This window comes from Sabethes cyaneus, chromosome 3 (genome assembly GCF_943734655.1).
Source record: "Sabethes cyaneus chromosome 3, idSabCyanKW18_F2, whole genome shotgun sequence".
In the NCBI taxonomy this organism is placed as follows: domain Eukaryota; kingdom Metazoa; phylum Arthropoda; class Insecta; order Diptera; family Culicidae; genus Sabethes; species Sabethes cyaneus.
In genome coordinates, this window is record NC_071355.1 from 162,034,072 (window position 1) to 162,058,657 (window position 24,586).

At 41.3% G+C, this 24,586-nt stretch overlaps 1 protein-coding gene across 1 annotated transcript in view; it reads right to left on the reverse strand.

Moving 5' to 3' along the window:
• The window catches only part of LOC128742338 (insulin receptor substrate 1), a 461,417-nt gene extending 438,572 nt beyond the window's left edge, over positions 1-22,845 (reverse strand). The window contains exons 1-2 of the mRNA XM_053838670.1: positions 21,794-22,845; positions 948-1,480 (exon numbers count right to left, since the gene is read on the reverse strand). The gene's annotated coding sequence lies outside the window, so the exon portion shown is untranslated. The remainder of the gene's footprint in view (positions 1-947; positions 1,481-21,793) is intronic.
• Positions 22,846-24,586: the final 1,741 nt, after the last annotated feature.

Consider the following 24,586-nt stretch of genomic DNA (forward strand, 5'->3'; position numbering starts at 1 on the left):
ATAGCCACACGGATCATGAAGGCCAGGGGTGCCTTTGCAGGTCTGCGAAACATTTGGCGCTCAAACCAGATCACTCTACGTACGAAAACCCGAATCTTTAATTCAAACGTTAAATCCGTACTGCTGTATGCCTGCGAAACGTGGTGCGTCTCAGCGGAGACAACGCAAAAACTGCAGGTATTCATTAACCGGTGCCTGCGATACATTATTCGTGCCTGGTGGCCTGATAATTGGATATTCAATTAGGAACTCCATCATCGGTGTCATCAACGGCCGATAGCCACAGAAATTCGTGAACGTAGGTGGAAGTGGATCGGACACACCTTGAGGAAAGGAGCGAACGAGGTTTGCAGAGCAGCACTCGACTGGAATCCACAAGGACAGAGTAGAAGAGGCAGACCCAGAGGCTCATGGCGACGGAGCTCAGCCAACGACATCCGGGCTGTTGACGAGAACCTGCCCTGGCGACAGGTAAAAGCCATGGCGGGTAACCGTCAGCAGTGGAGATCTCTGATTTCATCCCTTTGTTCTGCCGGACCGGCGGACATGGACACTAAATGAGTAAGTAAGTAAATATGACTCCAGACATGCCACCATAACTTTTTTATGAATGTATCAGATCCCAATGATTGTGAAAAATTAGTTAAGTACCTTTTTTCACCTACTTTAACATTTCTAAAAATGTTTTTTTTTTTGAATTTACACCTGAAAAATGCCATTTTTTCATAAAACTCAAATGTGCGACCCCTAAATCGCGGCAACCAATGTTGACGTCATATAAAAGTTTTGTTGTGACACCCTAAGCTATCATTTGAGGGGTGAGCCCCCGAGTTTTCTGACATAGTGCTATTTTGGGACACTCTATTGGATAGCACCAATGGAACTCCTCTGATTAATTCAACCCCAGATCAGATACGTAAATCGATCACAACACAACCACAACTTACCTTTCTGAACAATTCGATGCTTGCCCCGGATGACACACACCAAACCTTTTAGTTGCTCCTTTGAAAAAAACTGCTTCCTGCCATAATTACTAGCCTCTTTAGCATCGAAAAACTAGCATTTCGTTCTCTTCAGTATAAATAACACTGATTACACAGACTATATACCTTGATTTAACACAAAATTGTTACCCTTTTATGTTTCACGATAAGTTTCCTTTCACACAGTGTTTGACATTACGATGACATTTCACACACTTATTTACTCTGCAGTGTAACAGCAACGATTCATGGGTTTCTTAATATAAATTTTCTAATCGCTTCTAATAATTTTACTTCGTATACTATCCGGTGCACACTCAATTTTGCTAACGAGATTTGATTACACTTCGATGCTCGAGGTTACAGAATGTTTTTTCAATTCATCTATTACATCTAAATTGATTGATTTTTGCAAATCAACTGTACGCCGACGAAGGGCAGACCCGATCACCGATCTGCGGTGAACCGTTTGCGATCATTGTTTGGAGCTCTACCTGAAAGTGAAACAAAATAGACTTTGTTAATCTCAACTGTTTTGTGATACGTATGTGAATTTATGCATCATTAGAAAGCTTTATCTTAAGCGAACAATTTAGGTTTTTATTTACCTATTGTTTCACACAAATGATTGAGAACCGCTTAATGTCACCTTTAGTTCTAAATGACAAAGGAATTTTTAGCACCCTTTCTGATTGAATAGCAAAAAAGCAGACACCACTTTGCGATGCAAATATTTGTTTTCGTATCGCCAAATGCATTTATTGTTCACCGCCTACCGAAGAACAGCGAACGACCGCAGTTCGGTACCTTATAAAAGCTTTACGCGACCTATCTCAATATGTAATGCATTAGAATCGCTGCTGTTGGGATTGAATGCATTACTGCGAACTGCATGCTATTCACCTTTCCTGTTAGTACTTCAGTTTGAGTGCCACTGTGTAGAACTGTATAGAAAGGTAGAGAAAAGACGGCGCAATAATAATCAACAGTCGCACTTGCTGAAACATGTAACCTTATGAATGCAGTGTAAGTATTGTATAGCTAAGAATGCAGTGTGTAAATATTTTTTCCACGCACAGTAAACAGTTCCTTCCTCCTTCCATGGTTTTACCAACCCAACCAAGCCGTGCCTGACTTTCAGGGAATTCACCAACCAAATAAACCACTGTACATATACACATAGAAAGTGTACAGAACTAACCACATATGTAAATAAAATTATCACAACACTGCATTGTTTCCGTAGTACGATTATTGGACTCTGCCACCCAAAACAAACTACCATATATAGAAGCAGTGGTAGTGAGCTCTTGAATACAATTGCATCGTTCTTCCGTGCAGTATGCACTCACTTTCTGCCTGGTTGGATGCTTGCCATCATTGCAACGCCATTCCGCTGCAACTACCCCTTTCGCACCCGCCGACGCCGACGATGGACGACTCAGACTATGGTGACGTCAAACTATCGGCTTCGACTGGATTCGTGTAACGTAAAACTACGCATTTGTAGCCGTCGTCGCAAGCCGCATAAGAGCAAGGCCAGGTGTGTTTACGACAGCTTGTTCGAAAACTTGGGGAACCGCGCGTTTACTATGTACCTATACCTACAACCTACCGACCGACCGACAATTGGTTACTATTACTTCGCCCCGCCGTTGCAGCTCAGCAGTCAATGGCAGTCAACAAAACGCGGGCGATGCAAAAAGGGAGTGAAGCAGACAACTGGTAAACAAACCCTAGTCTTAAAAAGAGCTGCAAGTAACGTTGCAAAGCGCTTCTTCAACCGCATTGCGATCAATGGCATGTTGGAGTGCAGCATAGTGTTTGTAAGCGAAAATACTTTTTTCTAGACGAATGACGTATCGCTGCAAGTGTATTTTTTTAAGGAGGTTAGAAGAAAAAAAGCAACGAACATCAATAATGCTTGTATGCGTTTGTTTTAAAACCTAAATCTGATTCATGCAGCGAAAAAATTATAGTTGAATGAATTCAACTGATTCAGAACATATATTGTAACTGTGTAGATTTCTTAACGGATTAACGGGATTTTTGCATCAATCGTTGAGAAATTCTTCAACGATTTGATTCGTATGGATAAAGACTAAAGGACTGGTCCTAGACACGTGCGCTAAATTGATGTACAACTACTAATGTAGATACAATTCGATAATGCTGGACATCTTTTAAATGTTCGACGGTTCGTTATACTGAGAACTTATATATGTAGCTGATAAAAGAAATCATGCCATTTAAAAAATTCGTTCGTAGACTTGTTTTCTACCGCAAATGTTATTATTACGAATGGTTCGTCGTTGGTACGAGAACACATTCGTAGCACAATTTACACCAGAACGCATTTGATGCACGACTGACAATAACTGGCATCGTAATCAGGCGAAATCGAGCTGCGAAGATGTAAGAGAAAATATACTTCTGCAATTATGACCTACGCACCATGCAGTCGTTGTGATTCTGTGGTTTGCAGCGCCGCCGGCTATTCCTACGTTATAGCAAATATAAATAAGGAAGCAAAAGTGATGTTTCAAATTACCGTCACTTCACTATGTGCAGGATCTAAAGTGTTTGAAATACTCATAAGTGAGCTATTACAATGTAATACCGCCTGTAATTACTTGCTATATTTCATCTGATCAGCATGGGTTCTATCCTGGTCGTTCGATTAACACAAATGTGGTCGAATTCACTTCAATTTGGATCCAGCATGTCGAAAACGGAGCTCAGGTGGATACACCGATATTAAAGTTGCGTTTGATCGCGTCAACCATCATCTGCTTTTAACAAAATTGAAACGTCTGAGAGTCTCTGGTTCATTCGTGCGTTGGTTGGCAAGGTTTCTCTCCAACCGCTTTCTATAGGTAAAACTGGAAAACTTCCGATCTTACTTACTTAATTGGCCTAACGTCTTACGACAAGGCCTGCGCAGTATAATTTCTCCATCTGTTTCGGTCCATGGCAACTGATCTCCAGTTCCGCGGGTACCCAGTGCTCGCCAGATCTCGCTCTACCTGGTCTTGCCACCTCGTTCGCTGTGCTCCTCTTCGTCTTGTTCCTCCCGGATTTGATGCGAAAACCATTTTTGCAGGATAGTTGACCGGCATTCTAGCAACATGTCCTGCCCAACGTATCCGTCCAGCTTTAACCACTCTCTGAATACTTGGTTCGTCGTAGAGACGCGCGAGCTCGTGGTTCATTCTTCGCCTCCATACACCGTTCTCTTGCACTCCGCCAAAGATGGTTCTTAGCACCCGCCGTTCGAAAACTCCGAGTGCTCGTAGGTCCTTTTCTAGCAGTGTCCACGTTTCATGCCCGTAGAGGACAAGCGGTCTAATTAGCGTACAGTGTGCACTTTGTACGAGGGCTCAAATTGTTCGACCACAAGTGTTTGTGGAGTCCGTAGTAGACTCGACTTACGCTGATAATACGTCTTTTAATCTCACGGCTGGTATTTATTGAAAATCGTACCCCGCATTTCGATCGCCGCTCGTCTTATAACACCTTCAAGCGCAATGTTGAATAGCAGGCAGGAAAGACCATCTCCTTGTCGAAGTCCCCTACGAGATTCGAATGGGTCCGACAATCCACCCGAGATTCTCACACAGCACTGGATCCCATCCATCGTAGCCATGATAAATCTAGTAAGTTTACTCGGAAAGCCGTTTTCGTCCAAAATTTTCCATAGCTCTTGTCGGTTTACGCTATCATATGCGGCTTTGAAATCGATGAACAGGTGTTGCGTGGGGACTCGGAATTCGTGGCACTTCTGGACGATCTGCCGCAGGGTGAAGATTTGGTCCGTTGTAGACCGACGATAGTCGGCGATAGTCGATGAAAGATGACTTGGGACAGCACTTTGTAGGCGGCATTCAGGATAGTTCTCACAATCCAGCTTATCACCTTTCTTGTAGATAGGGCAGATAACTCCGTCTTTCCACTCCTCCGGTAGTCGTTCCGTATCCCAAATCTTGACAACGCTCCAATGCCATCCTTTACCGATGCTTTGTTGTTCTTCAGCCGCTGGATGGCTTCTTTAACTTCCCTTGTCGATGGGGGTGGCACATATTCGTTGCTTGCTACAGCAATGTGGTCACTTCCTCCGCTATCATGGTCTTCCGCCTGCACGCCATTCAGGTGTTCATCGTAGTGCTGCTTCCACCTTTCGATCACCGCACGGTCGTCAGTCAAGATGCACATTTCGGCCCGCGGCACGAAGCCTTTGCGAGATCCGTTGAGTCTCTGATAGAACTTTCGTGTGACGTGAAAGCGATACAGCTGTTCGAGTTCTTTGCACTCCTTCTCCTCTTGGTGGCGCTTCTTCTCCTTGAAGAGTCGGGTTTGCTACCTCCGCTTCTGTTTGTATCGCTTCACATTCTGATGGGTGGCTCTACGCAGCATTTGTACCCGCACTGCGTTCTTCTCAGCCAATATCTGCTGGAATTACTCGTCAAACCATTCGTTACGTCGATTCGGTGCCACACGGCCTAGGACGTTCTCCGCTACGCTGTTAATGGCTGTTTTCACTGCATTCCAACAGTCCGCAAGAGGGGTTTCATCCAGCTCACCTTCTTCCGGCAGCGCGGTTTCGAGAGATAACGCGTAGTTTTCGCGACCTCCGGTTGCCTCAGTCGCGCTAAATTATACCGTGGCGGGCGCTGGTATCGTATGTATTTTACAACAGATAGTTTTTGTCGTATCCTTACCATCACTAGGTAGTGATCCGAATCAATGTTAGCGCCCGGATAGGTTCTGACGTCGATAATGTCTGAAAAGTGCCGACCATCTATCAGAACGTGGTCGAATTGTGATTCTATCTGGTTGAGTGATCTCCAGGTGTACCGATGGTTATGCTGGAAAAAGGTACTACGTATGGCCATGTTCTTGGAGGTGGCGAAGTCGACAAGTCTTAAGCCGTTTTCGTTCGTTTGCGGGTGAGCGCTGAACCGTCCAATCACCGGTTTGAATTCCTTCTCCTGACCAACCTGAGCATTACAGTCCCCGATGATAATTTTGACAACATGCCTTGGGCAGCGGTATGTCGCCCATCACTATAAAAGCTGTGCCCAGCTCGTGTGTATTGCCGCAGCTCTGACAGATGGTATAACCATCTCTATACGTACGTACCATCATTCCTCTCCAGCATACCTCCTACAGCGCTACGATGTCGAACTTTCGGCTCTTCACTTCTTTAGAAAGCACGTGAGTACTTCCGAGAAAATTTAGAGATCGACAGTTACATGTTCCTAATTTCGAATCGTTAGTTCGTTTTCGTCGCCTGGGTCTTTGCCGATTGTTCCGATTAGAGTTATTATTATTACTTACAGAGTCCATTGCTTTGATTTTTTAGTGGTTCAGGCTTGCAAAGCCCGCAACCAACCCCACAGTATCGCCGGAGGGCCAACGTAACTCGAAGGAGCCCTCCTCCCATGTCAGCATACGACCTTGATTACCCGATCTCCACCGAGGTTGCTCGTATCCCGGCTGGTACCACGAGGAGGTAGGAGTAGGAGTTGCTAGGTAAGAGGCTGTGGGCCACTGTGGGGTCTATTTTATGTCCAGTGCACGAGGCACCGATGGTACGCATTACCAAGCCGTTTACCAGCCAACTTCCGATCTTGGGAGTTCCTAATAAGCTCTGGCGCGCCGCAAGGTAGCAATTTAGGACCACTGTTATTTTCGCTTTTCTCCAATGGCGTCTGCCTAGCGCTGCCGGTGGGATGCCGGATTATGTATGCTGACAATTTGAAAATCTTTCTCGTCGTACGATCGAAAGAGAACTGCAAGCGGCTTCCACAGTTAGTTGAATTGTTTTTTGAATGGTGTTCGTGCAACAGACTTACTATCAGCGTAGCAAAATGTATAGTGATTACGTTTACCAGGAAAAAATCACCTTTGGACTAATGCTACACTATTAATTACCAGCCAATTCAGCAAGAAACAGTAGTGAAGGACCGCATTGACTTTTCAGTGACACTATAATGACATTGCCGCAAAAGCGAACAAAAACCTGGCATTCATTATGCGGGTTCGAAAGGATTTCCATGACCCTTACTGTTTGAGATCTGTCTACTACTCATTAGTGCTGTCTGTCCTTGAAACCGCTGCAGTGGTTTGGAGTCGTCATATTGCAGCGTGGTCCACGAGGATTGAACCTGTGCAAAGAAGGTTCATCAGATCGAGATCAGCATTGTGGTTCCTTCCGTGGACGAACCCGCTTGAGTAGACTATTAAATATGGATACCTTGTGGAGAAGAAGAGACTGTATGCGTGCTGAATTTACTGCAAAATTATTTTATGGCGAAATAGACGCACCGAATATTCTGATGCAAGTGAACATAAACGCAGATTCAAGGTCTCTACGATCCAATAACTTTCTTTGTTTGGCATTCTAAAGGACGACTTACAGTCAAAATGAACCGATTCGAGCAATGTGTGATATATTTAATGACGTGTACTATTTGCTTGACTTTTGTATTACTAGTAACTGTTTTAAGAATCGTATTTGTGTTTATAATTTTTAATAATTTCGACTGACGTTTGTTAAGTTTTGTTCATGTAGACCGTGTGTCCGATAATACAAATCTATACCTATAAAAATGGATTTCTGTCTGTCTGTGCCTATGTTCCTTACAGAATCGAAAACTACTGATCCGATCGGCGTGAAAATTTGCATGTAGGGGTTTCTGGGGCCAGGGAAGGTTCTCTCGATGGCAAAAGACCCCTCCCCCCAGTAAGAGGGGGGGGGCTCCCCCACTAAGAGGGGGGGGGCATACAAATCTATGCCTATAAAATGGATTTCTGTCTGTCCTATGTTCCTTATAGAATCGAAAACTACTGAACCGATCGGAGTGAAATTTGCATGTAGGGGTTTTTGGTGCCAGGGAAGGTTCTTATGATGGTTAGAGATCCCTTCCCCAACTAAGAGGGGGGGCTCCCATACAAATCTATACCTATAAAAATGAATTTCTGGTTGGTTACCCGATCTCCACCGTCTGTCTGCCCGAATGTTTCTTATAGAATCGAAAACTACTTAACTGATCGGTGTGAAAATTTACATATGGGGATTTTTAGGGTCAGGAAGGTTCTAATGATGGTTAGAGACTCCTCCCCCCACTAAGAAGGGGGGTTCCCATACAAATGAAACACAAATTTCTGCATAACTCGAGAACTAATCAAGCAAATGGAACAAAATTTTACAAGTGGGTGTTTTTGGAGACAAGATTTTTTTCTATGGGGAATTAAACCCCTCCCCACTTTAGGAGGGGGGCTCCTATACAAATGAAATACAAATTTCCTCAACTCGAAAATTAATTAATCAAATGGAACCATATTTGGCATGTGGGTGTTTCTGAAAGCATGATTTTTTTCTATGATGAATTGAGACCCCTTACCTTTTTAGGAGTGGAATAATGAATTCTCTCCCTTTTAAGAGGGGGGGCTTCCATTTAAATGAAATACAAATTTCCTCATAACTCGAGAACTAATCAAGCAAAAGGAACAAAATTTGACATGTGGGTGTTTTTGGAGACAAGAATGTTTTCTACGGTAAATTGAAACATCTCCTCGCTTCAGGAGGGGGGCTCCTATACAAATCGAATACAAATTTCGTCATACCTCGAAAACTAATTAAATAAATGGAACCATATTTGGCATGTGGGTGTTTTTGGAGGCATGAATTTTTGCTATGATGAATTAGGACCCTTTACCTTTTTAGGAGGGGGGCTCCCATACAAATGAAATACAAATTTCCTCATAACACGAGAACTAATCAAGCAAATGGAACAAAATTTGGCATGTGGGGGGTTTTGAAGGAAGAATTTTTTTTATGATGGTTTGAGACCCCTCATCCTTGTGGTAGGGGGATAAGGACTCTCATACAAATAAAACAGAAGTTTTTTCGCAACTCAAAAACTAATCGAACTCGAGAAATTTTAGACTCTTTCATAAAACATTAATCAATAACAAGACTTTTACTTTCCTTCAGTTGGGTCACCCCTGCGAAATGGTACTTTCTACGAAAAATTTTTCGTGAAATAGAATATTTCGCGTAAGGTTTTTTGCGAAATGGTATTCTGCGAAACTCTGTATTCCGCGTTATGGTCAACCGAGAATTGGTGTTCCGCAAAATGGTATTCGGCGAAATGGTTTGTAATGATGGCGAATATTTAAATGCTATCCGCTTTATTATATCAGGCTAAGCAATGGGGGGAGTTATTTTCTACTTTACTGTGAGGAAAAGGAGGTGGGGTTTACCCCATCTATAAAAAGAAGTGACCGGCTCGATTGCTGCAATTACATCGGCATTACGCTGTACAACGCCGCCTACAAGATTCTCTCCCGGATTTTGCTACGTGCGTCGTCTATCCTTAATGGTATGAGAATCCGTAAGAATCAAAGTTTTACTCATCCCCAAAAACCTCCAGAAATATTGGGAGAACAACGTGCTCACGCAATATATTTTTGTGGATTTCAGGGCAGCATACGATACAGTCAAGCGCGAACAGTTGACAGATAATGCACGAGAACGGTTTTCCGGTCAAGCTGATGCGGCTAATCAAAACTATCCTGATGTGCGACGTGCGTGTTTCAAGAACACTCTCGAGACCCTTCGAATCGCGCAGGGTTACGGTAATGGGATGGACTCTTCTGTATGTTATTCAACATCTTTATTGAAGGTTTAATGCGGTGAGCGGGCATCGAAACGAGTGGAACGATCTTTGGCAAAAGTAGCCAATTGCTAGCTGTCGCAGATGACCTCGACATCATTACTGGAAATCTTACGATGGTGGAGGTAATCTACGCCAAAGTAAAAACGGAGACTAGGAGGTGTAACCAATCCGTTAAAAACCAGATATACAGTAGGAAGAAACTGCAGAAAAAACAACGTTCGCCTCCCACGTAAAGTGACTATGGACTGCAGTGAACTGGAAGTCGATGATGAGTTCATATATTTGGGTTCATATCTCTGGTCATCTCTAGGTAATAATACAAGTAAGGAGATTCAACGTCGCATTCAAGCTGGAAGTCAAGCCTACTTTTCCTTTCGCAAGACGATGTAGAAGACAGTGATCAGACCGGTAGTCCTCACCAGATATGAGACAGTAACTTTGTTTACGGAAGGCATACATACATATGCCGTATTAGAACGACAGGTGTTGCGGACTATTTTGGTGGAGTACAAACGAAAAGCGTAGAGTGGCATAGGCGTATGAACCGCTAGATGCAGACGCTACATGGGGAGATTCCCATGATGGAGAGGTGAAAGTTGCGAGACTACGGTGGGCCAGCTACATCGCAAGGCTACCGGACGACTGTACAGTAAAATTCGTTCTCTCAAAAACGGCACCAGGAAAAAAAGGGCTCAACGTGCTAAATTGCTCGACCAGGTTGAAGCCGACTTGCCTGTGTCGAAATACTCAACGAATTGGCGACGAGTATCCCAGGACCGAGGACAGTGGAGAGGAATTCTTGGCACCGCAAGAGCCATCCCGGTTCTATGCTGCTAAAAATAAGTCCATAAAAAGTTAAACCACCAAGTCACTATCTCAAATCCTTTGGAGATTGGCTACGATATCGCAATTTGAAGATTTTTGCGTGAGTTTGCCGCACCAGATAACTTTAGAGAACTGGTTGAAAACGACACACCAGTTTACAAACGATATTCTTCTTCAAAGCATAAACCGGCTTCTAGTAATATAACTTCATCGTTGAAGAATAATTTGAAGAGAAAAAATTAATCATATGATCCCATTTTGCTTCCTTGAAGAGCACCAGACTAATTTGTAAACAAAGATGAAGTTAGACCAACCTCGTGTTTTGTCTTGGCCTGTGTAATGAATTCAGGCATTTAATTAATTTTTATAACGGTAGTTTTTACAATCGACAAAGGGGTTGGTAGAAGAAAGTAATTAGCGGAAGATTAGGTATCTGGTATCTGGTATGGTATTAGGTATCTGTACCGTCCTCTTTACTCAAGCTGGATGATCCGCGGTTCACCATGTCTGCGATCGACATCCGTAGTTTTATCATCTGTATTTTTATCATTTAAGGTTTGTTATTATAAAATGTTTATTAGTTTTAGCGTATTTCATCTTTCATTTATCGTCGTTTGGTTTTTTTGTCTTTTGTCTTTTTCGTTTTTTTTGCCATGTGTAATCCGTTGCCTTTCCCTGTAGTCTTGTTTTTTTTTATTTTAATTTGAATATAGTCACTTTAGCTGCTTGGGTCATTCGTGGTTTCTGCGCGGCTGGGATTTGAACCCGAGCCCTCGACGTGAGAGGTGTGAATGCTAACCACTACACCGTGTTGACCCCTCATTTTTATTGTCTTTTTTACGTTAGTAAGGCGGTTTTCATTTGTCTAACTTCTGGCTTACTGGCTGCGTCTTTTTGTTTCTTTTCAGCCATTTTTTATCGTCTTTTGTGACATTTTGGGTTTGATGATGTAGTCAGTCAGGTCTTTTTTGGCATTTACTTGTTGTTCCATCGTCATATTTTCTTGCTGGTTTTTCCACTACCTGTTCGTCTTCATTTTGTCGTTTGATTGCTGTCTTTTCGTCAATCTTTCGTCGCCTTTCTGTCACCTTATTATTGTCTATTCGTCATTTTATCGTTACTTTTACGGGATCATTTCGTTGTTGTTTTTCCTCTCTCGAAGAAAAGACAACAATTCTACGTATTCATCGTCTCATTGTCATCTCTCTGAACTATTTTTCGTAACTTGCAATGGTCTTTTTCTCACCTTTTCATTCTATTTTCGTCGTTTTTGACACTTGTTTACGGCGGCTTCTTGCCGTGTTTTGTTGCTGTGTTAGCGTCTGTTCATCGTGATAATGTTTTTTTTTTTCAATCTTTTCATCATCTTTCATCCTGTTTGTTGTTTAGTCAATAAAAATGTTGGTTTGCTCGTCTTTTATGTATGTTTAATCGTTTGTTTGATACTTTTTAAATGTCTCCGCGAATTGGAGTAATCTTTTTAACGCTTTCTAAGGCTTAAATGTCCAAGAGTTTTCTATTTATCGCGTTAAAACTTCATGTAGAACTTTCGCTATTTGGTTAAAAAAAACCCTTCTTTATTGACCCTTCTTTATCGACAGACTTCGCAGCCAGCTGTTAGAGTACAGGAAAATTACGGGGCCAGTGTAACGATCCCACTGACTCTATCTAGCAAGCACCACCTAGCCGAGATTCGAACATACGACGACTGGCTTGTTAGTCCAGCATCGTACATCGAAGCTAGCTGGGCGGTGGCATTTGGCAGTAAAGAACAACCTCATTCACTTGATTTTGAAGTTCTATCACACTACAGAAATCATATTAGGAACTCAAAATGTGGGAAGAAATAGAAATAGAAATGAAAATATTTTGCCTTTATGCCTTACTCTAATATCGCCGTATGTAAATATCGTTAGATGAAATTTTCTTCCATCTTTCTCGTTGAATAACAGAGTTTAATTCTTTTCATTTAGGTAATTACTTCTTTGTAGTAGAATTCAATGGAAAAAAAACTCGTAATGAATAGCATTTCTGACGCAGAACCAAATATGTATCACACCTTCGCGCTCCCACCAATTTACTGTGACACGAATAAATTTATCAAGTTATGGTGTGCTGGATCATTCTCCTTAAATAGCAACACGCAAAGGCGGTCTACCATAGGCCACCACATAATACACGTTTCTTAGATTCTGTGAGTTTTACGAATCCGAACATCATGTTGTTCTTTGTAGTCGCTATTGTAGTAAATCGAACCCTTAGTAATTCTGTTGATTGTATAATAATAATTATGTAAATCATACCATTTGCTCTTATAGTTCACGTTACCGTTGGGAGTTACTATTAATATAAAAAAATTGAAAAACATATAGTAATTATTGGAAAACATCAACGCTTGCCAACCGTTCAACATAAAGGACATCGTCCCCCATAATTGCGGGTAAAATCGGCCAAGGTTTACACACCTCTTACCGTGCATACATGTAGTATGTGCATGCTTTTTGAAGATCAGTTTCATGCAGTGCCTGCCAGGCTTTAGCACATTTGCGAACTACACTCTACATTAGTTTCGTTTCCCTTCTCACATATACACACACGTGAATCGTAAGAAATGGGCTACCATGTCGAGCATAATCATTATCATCATCATTATCGTCAACATCATCATCATCATCATCATCATCATCATCATCATCATCATCATCATCGGAGATGATGAGGTAGCGTGCAACCACGATGCAGATGTAGGCTATTTATGAATGGTATGGCCTCTCATTCGTTATATGTAATAACCTTTCTCCTGCCTTTCTTAGTTCCGTCGTTTTCTTAACACCCTACCCTGATGCATTCTGTATTACGCATCGCTGAGTGCTGTTTACTATCCTGTTTGTTTTTTTTTACAATCGTTTCCCCGATATCATGCAATCTGTACATCACGACAACTGAACGTACACTCATTAAAGAATATTGCATGCATGTCGAATAAAAACTTGTAACTATAAAACTCAGACAGAGAGCCAGACAGAGTAAAGTAGTTCAGTTTTGGTTCTTTGAACTAACCCACCTCGATGTCTGTTGTTTAACATGTCTATTGCGTTTGGATGCATTAAGTAACATATTTTCTTTTATTTATCGTTACATATCAATTTATCTAAATGATATCTTAGTTCATTGCGCTCCTCAAAGCAATTAAGTGCAAAATTTTAAATTAAAGAATTGCTTTCAAACTGCCTAACATAACGATTCGTTCTAAAAATACATTCTAATACGACCGTAAACCACACGCCCTTGAATATGCCTAATCTTAACGTAACGTTTCTGCAAGGCACAACATATAGTACCTTGATACCTTCTTCGGTTCTTTTACCGAAGACGTAATACTACTCGTTCTGCACCGTGAAAATTGCCTACCCAACCAAAACCAGGGTGGCGGAAGATACCGGTCAGCGCGGTGAGTTCCTGAATCAAAATGCTTGCTGGCTGGCTGGATGGAACTGGAACCTCTGCCATCACGATGCCGTATTTACGGTGTTTGCGGGGCTGCTAGCTGCTGGCTGCTGGCGGCTGGTGGTATAATGCGTCCATAACTTTCACTACTACACAGCACAGCACCGTCGTCACTAGTTTGTGAGTTCCGAACGCGCAAACCAACACTGCGAAACGGGTAGGCAGCGCGCACTCGCATTTCCAGTTTGTTTTCTTGGGCAAGGCAAGTGGTGCGATCGATTCCGCTAGCAGCATTATCTGCACTGCATTATCCTTTCTGTTTACGATGGAGTTGCGAAAAATTAAACCAACTAGCTAGTGAACCCTACCCAGGTAACCAATAAGCATTTCCAATGCAATTTAAATGCAAGCCAATAAGCATTTAAGGTGCCTTAAGTGCTACGTAAATGTTATTTTGGCAAAATATGCGGCTACTTTACTGCTAGCCCTCTTATAGTGCTGACAATGCTTATTTGCAGCTAGTTACCGACAAGAAGAATTGAAATAGAATTGTGGATGCCAATTTACAACAGTTATGCAGTCAAAAGGCTATGAGGTATAAAACGCCAGGGATGCCAATAAACGATTGATTTACTGCTTATACTGCTTATTGGTTACCTGGGTAGTTATGATGAATGTTAGCTTAGAGTACCTTAAAGTAGGCTGAGTAGTGTATGAAAATGTTTATTGATGTTTATTTATTTATTTATTATTAATTACATCTAACTAACACAGTCCTAATGACTAATAAAGACCACTAGTCAACAAATTAAAATTACATTCAGTCAGATCTCTACAATCGTTGCACAAATTTTCCGGTTGACCCTCCAAATTCGAACAATCCGTCGCTTGGCTTTACTTGGAGCCGCCGTTTCAGAGTGTCCAAGCCTAGTAGGCAACAACTTTCTTGATACGAAGGAAGAGTATCTGCCATACGGATGAATTTCCTTTGAATACGTTCGATTATTAAAATCCAGGCAAGCTGATAGCGCTGCCATATCGCACTTACAGCTTCAAACACAGGATGAACTAACGCATAGTACAAAGAAATTAGGCAGTGAGGATCCTTGAAATTTCTACCCATTTTCAGCAATAGAAATAGACTCAAGCTGTCGGGATGCTTTCGAAATAATTGTAGAAGAGTAAATGTTAAACGTTAGTTTGGAATCGAGTACAATGCCAACGTCGCTAACTTAATGTACCCTCCGCGGAGAGTATTCTCCCGTCTATGTTTTAGTCAAAGATAATAGATCAATAAAGATAACCAGTTTTGCAGTGACTGCAACTTGCTTCTGGCACTAGACACTAACTCGTCCATGTACACAAACGTTGTTGGCCATTGGGCTCAACGCTCAAAATGCAATGAAATGTGATTACCGTGGACGCACTAAATTTGACGCAAGTTCAGAGTTGAGGCACTTTCCAGCAATTTCCGATAATATTATATCTTGACTTTTAGTTTTTCACCAAAAATGTGCTTTTGACTCGGGTATGAAAGGGGGAAGGCAATGAAAATGCGTCCAACATCGCTCTAGCCAACCCAAGTTCCTATCTAGTACCTGCACGTGATCATACCCGGTAATGCTCTTTCCTTAAGATTGAGTAGCTAAACTAGGAGGTGCGATGCTGCATGGATCCCGGCTGCCTGATACCAAAATCGTAGTTTTGGGCAGACGGCTGATCCACCCGGCCCCATTGATAGGTAAGCCCCAACATATTTTCTAATAGTAAAACTTGCTTATAATGTGCATGAATACCCAACGTTGTACATGTAGGAGTGATGGAAACTCAAATGATGGCATCATTATGATGCAAGGGTGTCGACTCAAATCCAAAAATAAAATTCCCTGACTTTCCCTGATTTTCCCTGATGCTTCAAATATTTTCCCTGACCCTCAAAACTCGAATATCAAGCTTATTTGGGTGATTTCTGGCTTAAGTTTTTAATCCTTTAGCATGGCTTATGCGAGCTGCTGAAAACTAAAGCTAGATTTCTTCATGTTTTACGAACACATATCAAAGATTCTTAACCTATTTCTTACCAACGTTTCGAAAACGCCCTCTTCTATCGAGTATCGAGGGACAGTTATGTTTGAGGTATCAACTTGAATCCAAAAAAACAAAGATTGAGAAATAATCTAATCGACCTGTTTTTGCACAAAGCTTAGATGTTACATACAAAAAAATTACAGCCGTGTAAACATAACAAATCTTGCTAATTTTCAGTCAGCTCAAACTAGTAACTTTACCGCTGCAAGGTGGACACATTTCTGCGAGTTTTCAGTTAAACTAAAACAAAACTTTCCTGGAAGTTCCAGCTTGTTATCTTTGCTGCAAAAAGCATGGGGTTAAGGAGATGATTCCCCAAAGATTTTTGGTACAAAAATGTGCGTTTTGCTGGCTTCGAGGTACGGCAAAACTTTAACTAGATATATTATTGGAAAATGTCCAAATAAAGCTGTGTGTCACGATTTCGGATTGCAACTATCGAGGCTTGAAAGCAACATTGACTCGAAGGTAGTTCGGTGGCCGGCCGTTCGGTCCGATGACCGTATATGGGTGTTGAGAATTAAGGCAAATTCTTCAACTACAGCTTAATCAACGTATAGTCACCAACAAATCATAAATTCGATGGTACTAGGGACGAATTGAACCGCCCAGTTAGCTTCGAGGTACGATGCTGTTCTAACAAGCCAGTTGTGTTCGAATCTCGGCTAGCTGGTTTTTGTTAGACGGAATCGTAGGATCGTTGCACTGACCCCGTAATTTTCCTGTACTTTAACAGTAGGCTGCGAAGTCTGTCGATAAAGAAGGATAATGTCTAGTGACGGTTAATGCTCAAGACTTTGCTTTGCTTTGCTAGGGACGAATTCTATGACAGGTTCGAAATGATTTATGGGGTGCGCACAACTTGAAAATTCAAGACTCTAGCTCCCAGATCGATCGTGTTTAACGGTCAAAACTTTTTGGAAGTCGCAATATACAGTCTTTTCTTAGCGACTTTGAGCACTATCTCGACGTAAGATCCACGCAAGGTTATCGAAATCGGCGAAGGCTCGCACTGAGAGGATGTTGCATTTCAACATCTAGTGGTTTACGGCATATGACGATGCAGTGGAGTACACCAGAAAGCTTGATCAACGAATCGCAGAACAGCAGGACGAAAGGGAATAAGACGTAAGTAGGCTGTGGAGGATCCGCCATAGCGCCAACAACTACGAGGGAAGTGATAGGCACGACGTGGGGAAGACAATCACCCTTATTCCGCGAGTCACGTGACTCAATACGACAATTGTCATTCGCCGTGACTCGCCACGGCGAGTCGAATTGAGTGCTGTCACCTAGGTGACAACCGTGTCACCTAGATATCAACCCCGTGTCACCTAAGTGACAAACCGTGTCACCTAGGCGACAATTGTCACCTCATTCGCGATGACTCCAAATTAGTTACGTCACTCGCCTCGCAGAATAAGGGTGAGTGTAACAGCTTGTTTGATGTCGAATGCCAGAAAATGACAAATGAGAAGAACCAGGCCAAGAGTCGCATGCTCACTGCGGATCACGTCAGAACAGAGAAACATGTAAGCTTTCTGCGTATTACGTAACCAGCTGAACCAGTCCCGAAGGTTGCCAACTCGCATAAACGCAAATTCTACAGGACGTTAATGCTCCCGGTAACCCTTAACGGACATGAATCATGGACACTGAAGGAAGATGATCAATGCTTGGGACTTCTGAGTGTAAAATTCTGCAATTGGTGAAAACGCTGTAGATCGCGTGTAAATAACAGTATGTATCCCGCTTTGTGCTCTTGATGTCTGCACCGTGAAGTGCGTGAGACCTGCCATTGCCGATTTCGAGCACTACAGCGAGTGAAGTCTGACAATTGTACGGCGCAAAACAAATAAAAAATTTACGGCAAACTGAAAGATAATCGAATCGCTACTAGACATGTAACAAGTTTTAATTCAACCGATCAATATTTTACACGTATATTTTACACGAAAATTGATTTGATTCGAAAGTTGATCAACAATATTGCCGGGTAAACAAAATTTCCCTGATTGAATTTCGAAATTCCCTGATATTCCCTGATTTCCCTGATCCAAAAATGAATTCCCTGATATTCCCTGATTTTCCAGGTTTTTCCAGGAAATCGACACCCTGTGCAACTATATCTGATGCAAAGGACTGCTGGTGAGCTCGTTCTATTTTTATCTATATTAATTTCATTTCATTATATATCATGTGATAAATTCATTATATGCATTATATGATAAATTTATGAATACAGAGGCATCATATGAGGGGAAGACTGGAGGATGGAGTGAGAAGTCAGCCGGAATCACTAGGAGGAAACTCCTGAAGGTCTGAAACAATATTTATGTTGCCCTCTTCGAACAAACAAACCATCACGTGGGTTAAAGCTGGAGCAGCGAAATTGGTTGTTACATGGAAGGATCCTAATGCTGGAAGGAAATTCTTATAATCCTGTGATGCGCACAAGTGTCTCTGCTTGTGGATCCGCCCAATCCCTTTTGGTCCTTCTACAACAGCTTGAGTGTGAAATTCATTTGACAATCAAATTTGGATGTACTGTAAGTCTACCCACAAACATTAGCCGGACCTTGAACTGATGGTGGATTCCCCTCATACATACATACATACCATACATACAAAAATGTGCTTTTGACTCTTTGCTAACTCTTATAAAACGCATTCGTCACAAAAAAAGCTTTTATAACCATAAACAAAAATAAACAGAAAGAGTGTTTGTCAAATGCGTCATGTTTTTCCTACCGCAGCACAGACGCTAAAAAAACACTCCACTAGATTTTGAATTTTTACCTGCAAAAGTGCTTCTTTGTTATAATATTATCGAAAACTATTAGAATATAAGTATTATTAGTATACTGTACCCTTCATTCGAATTCTAACATATTTCTGACCGAAAATGTTTTGCGCCAAATTAGGATCACAGTGTTCCTTATTATTTACAGCAGCCAGCATAAGGGACACAAATAAAAAGTATGTCATCTATTCCGAGAAATATAAGGAAATTTGTATTTCATTTGCATGGGAGCCCCCCCCCCCCCCCCTCTTAAAAACACTTCTTGGCGAACATATAGCTTTAACGCAGGAGGAAAGACTTGTAAACTGTAACCGGCTTTTTTACTTATTGGCAAAATTGGGTTCCCCAATCGGGCAAAACAATTAAAAATATTGGTTTAGGATTAAGATTACATTGGGATACTTTTTCGCTTGTCTAGCTGATCTAACGGTTTCATCGATGGAATTTCCGGTAATAAGCGACAAATGTTATTTCTCCGCCAATACCCTAAAACTTCTTGTCGATTTCGTAGTGGTCTGCCATAGCAACGTACAGCTGCTTCAGAAAAGGCATTTCCAGAACTTTCATTAATAAATACAAATTATGGCAGATTTTTGATAATCCTGATTGTGTTCGCAATATGAGCAAATCGTCTGTTTCGATTCCCGCAACGTTTTTGCAAAAACTGGAATGAAATACGTCCACACAAAATACGAAACCTCGCATAATTATCTGAAATTAATGCGCAATTATCTAAAATATAAAGGAATTTCTCGTTTTTGCTAATATTAAACTAATTTTTCAAGTGCGTCAAATAAGGAACACACTGCGTCGAATAAGGTACATTGCAAAATTCATGCGTCAATTCAGGAACCTCAAGCGTCTCACAAAAACTTGATATAATATAAATAATTCAATGTATATTTACTTTTTGTTTATTTTTTTATATATTCTATAATACTAGTCTTACTATTACTGTGCATAATCTTAACTTTATTATTAAAACAAGTTGAATTATTTTGTAATCAATGTTTAAAGTTAACACTTCTTAACCACGGCAAATTTGGTGCTTCCACTATAACTCACATTTTTAACTCCGCCTGCAAAAGACGGATCTCTATAGAGGCATGTTCGAACGAACCTGAAACTACTGAGAACCAGAGCAGAGCGTCCAAAGCCCCTAAAAGGAGGATGGGTTTAACAGCTGCTATCCATGGCTATTCCGTAAAGAGCTGAATGGGTAAACCCCTAATCCAAGGTGTGATGCGACTCGTGCCGAGGGATGAACGTTGGAGGGGGTTCTATAAATACTCAGCCGCAACAGAGCCTGTGGAGTACCAGGGCGCCCTTCACAGTAATGAAGGACGATGGGCCACTTCTACCGAGCAGCCGCTCTCTGCCGGAAAACATAGAAACAAATTGGGATGAGAATAGGAGAGGAACAGGACCTGAATGATGCGCTAGCAGAAGTTCGGTCCTGTTCATTGTCTATCCTCAACACGCCGACTCGTAGTGAGTCGACAGACGAAGATGAGGCTCCAACTCTCCATTCACGGGTCCAGATCCAGATTCATTCTGCCTAATCTCTGACTGTGTGTTGAAGGGTGAGCTGAAACAATGAGAGAGCCGTACAGTCGTGGCCAATTAGATGGCTGTACAATCGCTCAATCAAAAAAAAAATTATAGCGCCGAGTATTAACGTTACTCAAAAGTAGCTGAGTCTCAATAAGAGAGATCTCAGCACGCTTACCGGTCTTGTGACAGGACATTGTCCGAGTAAATATCATCTTCGGGATCTCGGTTTCGTACAAGATGATATTTAGCCTCGGAACACTTGCTCTGCAATTGTGGAGCACTAATAGGATGCAGATTGCAGTATTTCAAATAGGGCCTACTAGAGCTTAGGGAGATTTGGTTTACGTCGGCGATCAGGGTAACAAGGTTCATAAACCAAGTCATCCCTGATTGGCACCTGTCGCGCTCCAACTACCAGCCTATTACTTCCTCAATAAGTGATAGGCAAGCTTAAAGCGTACAGTAAAAGAAATTAACGGGGCATACCGCAATAGTTCAAAATACTGGACGCAGTGGTAAGAGTACCCAACAGAAGAGGAGGAGCACCTCACATTTTACTGTGCTCACAATCAAATAGTTCAACTTGCATCAGTTCACGAAGACATCTATGAATTCTTGCAGTCGGCGACAATCATTGATGAAACGCACGGCTAGAAACAACTGTAGATCGTCAGCGAAGATACGTGCGCCTCCGGCGTCAAGCAGTGCAGTCAGGTCGTTAAAAAAATAAAAATAGAAAAGAGCAGTGATCCCGGTTTTCCGGACAAACTGACGCTGCTGATCAAAGCTACCCTGGAGCGAATGATGTGCTGCGTGCGCGTTTCGGGGACACTCTCGAATCCTTTCGAATCACGCAGAGAGTTGCGGCAAGGGGATGAACTGTCCTGTATGTTATTTTTTATCGCTATTGAAGGTGTGTTCGAATCCCGGCAGGGAGAGGCTGTTGGAATAAATAGGATCGTAGCAACTGGCCCTGCAATTGTCCCGTATTCTAACAGCTGGCTGCGAAGTCAGTTGTATAAAAACAGGGCAAGTTTCGATAACGGAACGTAGCACCTATGCTTTACTTTGCTTTACCCTAACTAATAAAAATTCTGAATGTTTCACTCTAAACAAATGCAAAATAAAGATGAATAAGTTTCTTTGCTGTTCTGTTTTCCCCAAGAACAGTAAAAACTACGAAGCGCACACAGTAAGAAACCGTGATAACTCCGATATCTTACGGTTTCTACTTTAAGGTTGAATAAAGAACCAATGAGAAATAGTATGTAACACTAAATAGCCAGACTCTCAAGCCCTTATAGTGAATGCAAATCTAAATGCGTGCTAAATCAAAGATTCGTAGTTCCTTTCTACTAGTTTCATTGCGTAATTATTTTCCAAACATTTCATAAAAATAGCCTTACCTCCAATGTCTTGCATCCAGAATCCAACTTGTTTTGGAATATGTTATACGTTTCAAGCATAAAGTATGTCTTTGAGAAACTCGAAAGGACCACTCTCACTGGCTAGTCCAGATTGTTCGGTTTTGACGCATTGCTTAATTAACTCGCCACAATAATAACACGCACTTACTGTTTGCTTTTTGCTCTATCCTTTTCGTTCGACACAAAAATTAAATGCTTGAATCAAAACAATTCTACACACAATCTAGCGAAGCGACATCGTCGACAATGTCGACCAGCTATAGTAATGGTGAAGGCATAGCAAAACAAAAACACACCTTGGCCACGAATAGTGCTAGTCTGATATTGTATGCCTCCATTTCTGTTCGCTTCATATTTCGTTTGTCATTGGCTACAATGGTTATAAGCATGATTTTCGAAAACGAATGTATATTTTCACATTTTTATCTGGCGCTTTCTGTTCCTGGAAAACAGGGCGAAGCACGGACGAATCTTCAACACAAATAGTGAGAATTTCTACTTTTCAGTGTGATGCCAAATTTAATGCTTCTGTTCGCTATTTGTCATTTGTCGATTAAGCACAAATTTAAAATTGCACAAGCAGCAAAAACGATCTTTTCTATTCGAAAGCGACAATCTTTAATAATTTATACTGACACGAGCAACATTAGAGTTTATCAACGTTCAATCGACAGCTTATCAGCAGTAGAGAAATAGAATGTTAAATTTTACTATCCACTTCATTTCGTCTCACAAAAATAAATACACGTAAAACTGGTTAAACCTTGGCCACCGATCTGCCAACACTGTAGGAGGTAATGAGAGCACCCAGCACAGGAGCATGAAAATATTCCACCCCGTACAAATTCTGGTATTTTGTTCTTTTCCGCCCAGAAACTACCAACGATAACGAGATTCTCGTAAGAAAATTGACACAAAATAAACACAAAACGCACTAATCACACAATCCGTACACGATTCCGTCTAATTCGGAACGATTTGTTGTCAATCCGACCGAAAAGTTTCTTGAAAAACCATGTGTTTTGATAAATCCACGAGCAGTACGAGTTTTCACCTACGTAGTAAACGCGTCCATCTTGGCATTTTTGAGTACCTCGAACGCATACCAGCACCTCCGATGGCGACTGGCACCAATACCATAACGAGCTGAATCAAAATAAGAGCCTCAGCTAACAGCAGTACAGAGACTACCGTCAATAGTCTCTGGTATAAGCAGAACGGACGAACGCCGAACTCTATAGATAACGGGAATGGAGAAATAACATCAAAACAAACGAACGGAGCTGGCTGAGTTACCCGACGGACGAACGAGAGTTATGTTGCATGTGGGCATGTGGGTTAAAGTAAGCAAGCATGCAAACACGCCGTGCCAACGATGTATACACTGACGATACGAATAAGGCGAAAAAAAGAGAGCGGTTTTCATTCATGCGCCATTCACGGTGCGCATTCTGTTTCGATAATGATTATGAGAACGATCTAATTGGTAAACGGGGGGCTACCTGATGTTATGGGATTGCGTTTGCCATGAGAATATTTAAACTGTGATAAAAAGTTTTTCGACTCCTTGTTTCTAATATTAATGATAATTTTGAACAAAAAATTGTTGTTAGTAAGTAGGGTACGGGAGGTTATTTTCAGCAGGTTTTTAAATTCAGCCTATTTGCCTTTTCTTTCGCCAATAAAAATATTTTGCCGATATACAATTTTAATATGTTATAACTATTTTCTCAAGACTACTATTTTTTTATTCAAAAAACGTCAAAACCACCCGTTCTTGCACTAGAACTAGGCAACAGGCCGAAAAAATAGATGCAATCGCTTAATGGGCCAAAATACAGTAGAGTCTCGGAAAAGTTAACTCTCTGAAAAGTTAATTGTTCAGAAAAGTTAAGCGAATATCAGCTCTCATGCAACGCTCTAAAAAGTTAATTTTTGCCTTAACTTTTCTGAGAGTTTAAATTTGTTGGAAGTCCAAGCGTTCGTCTACACACGTGTGTTTACCTTCCTTTATTTACCTTTATTTCTCATTTTTCGTTTCCATAATTTCATACAGAGTCGCATCATAACTGGGATTAAATATTGTACCGGACAGTTATAACAATAGTTCAATACAGGCACATGGTTACTTCAGGATTACAGTTGGATTTCGAATTTGGCATGGTTCGATTTTGGCATGCCTCGATTTTGGCAACAAAAGTATCCGTTTTTGGCAACACAAGATATTTCTCTTCGAAAAATATGCTTAAATATCAATCAGTTTCCGCATATATGCTTTAAATGACGAAAAAATGATGCCCTGAGTATGTTCATGAAAAAAAGTTATGTGGTTTCGAACAATAATATTTTTATTGCCGTAGAACTACGTCTTACCGCAGGGAGTCAATAACTTATTTGCACCGGACGGATAGCTCTTGTCGGACTTTTTAAACATAAAATGGTTGCAATCGGTGATTAATGATATTTAGTCAACTTCTAAAGCATTTACATTAAATTTTTTCATATCGAAAAAAGGTCTCGATTTTGGCACGGTTTCAATTTTGGCAACATAGGCGACACGCATTTGTTGCCAAAATCGAAATCCAACTGTATTGATAACATACTGGAAAAGCGCAAATGAATTTAAAATGCAAAAGAAGGACCAGCAACGAACTAAAAATAAGCGCGAACATTATCAAAACGTAGTCGCAGACTACGAAAAAGAAAAGTAATGTAACCGACTATTTTAAACTTACTAAAAGGAACTAAGTATTATTTCATAAAGATCTTGCT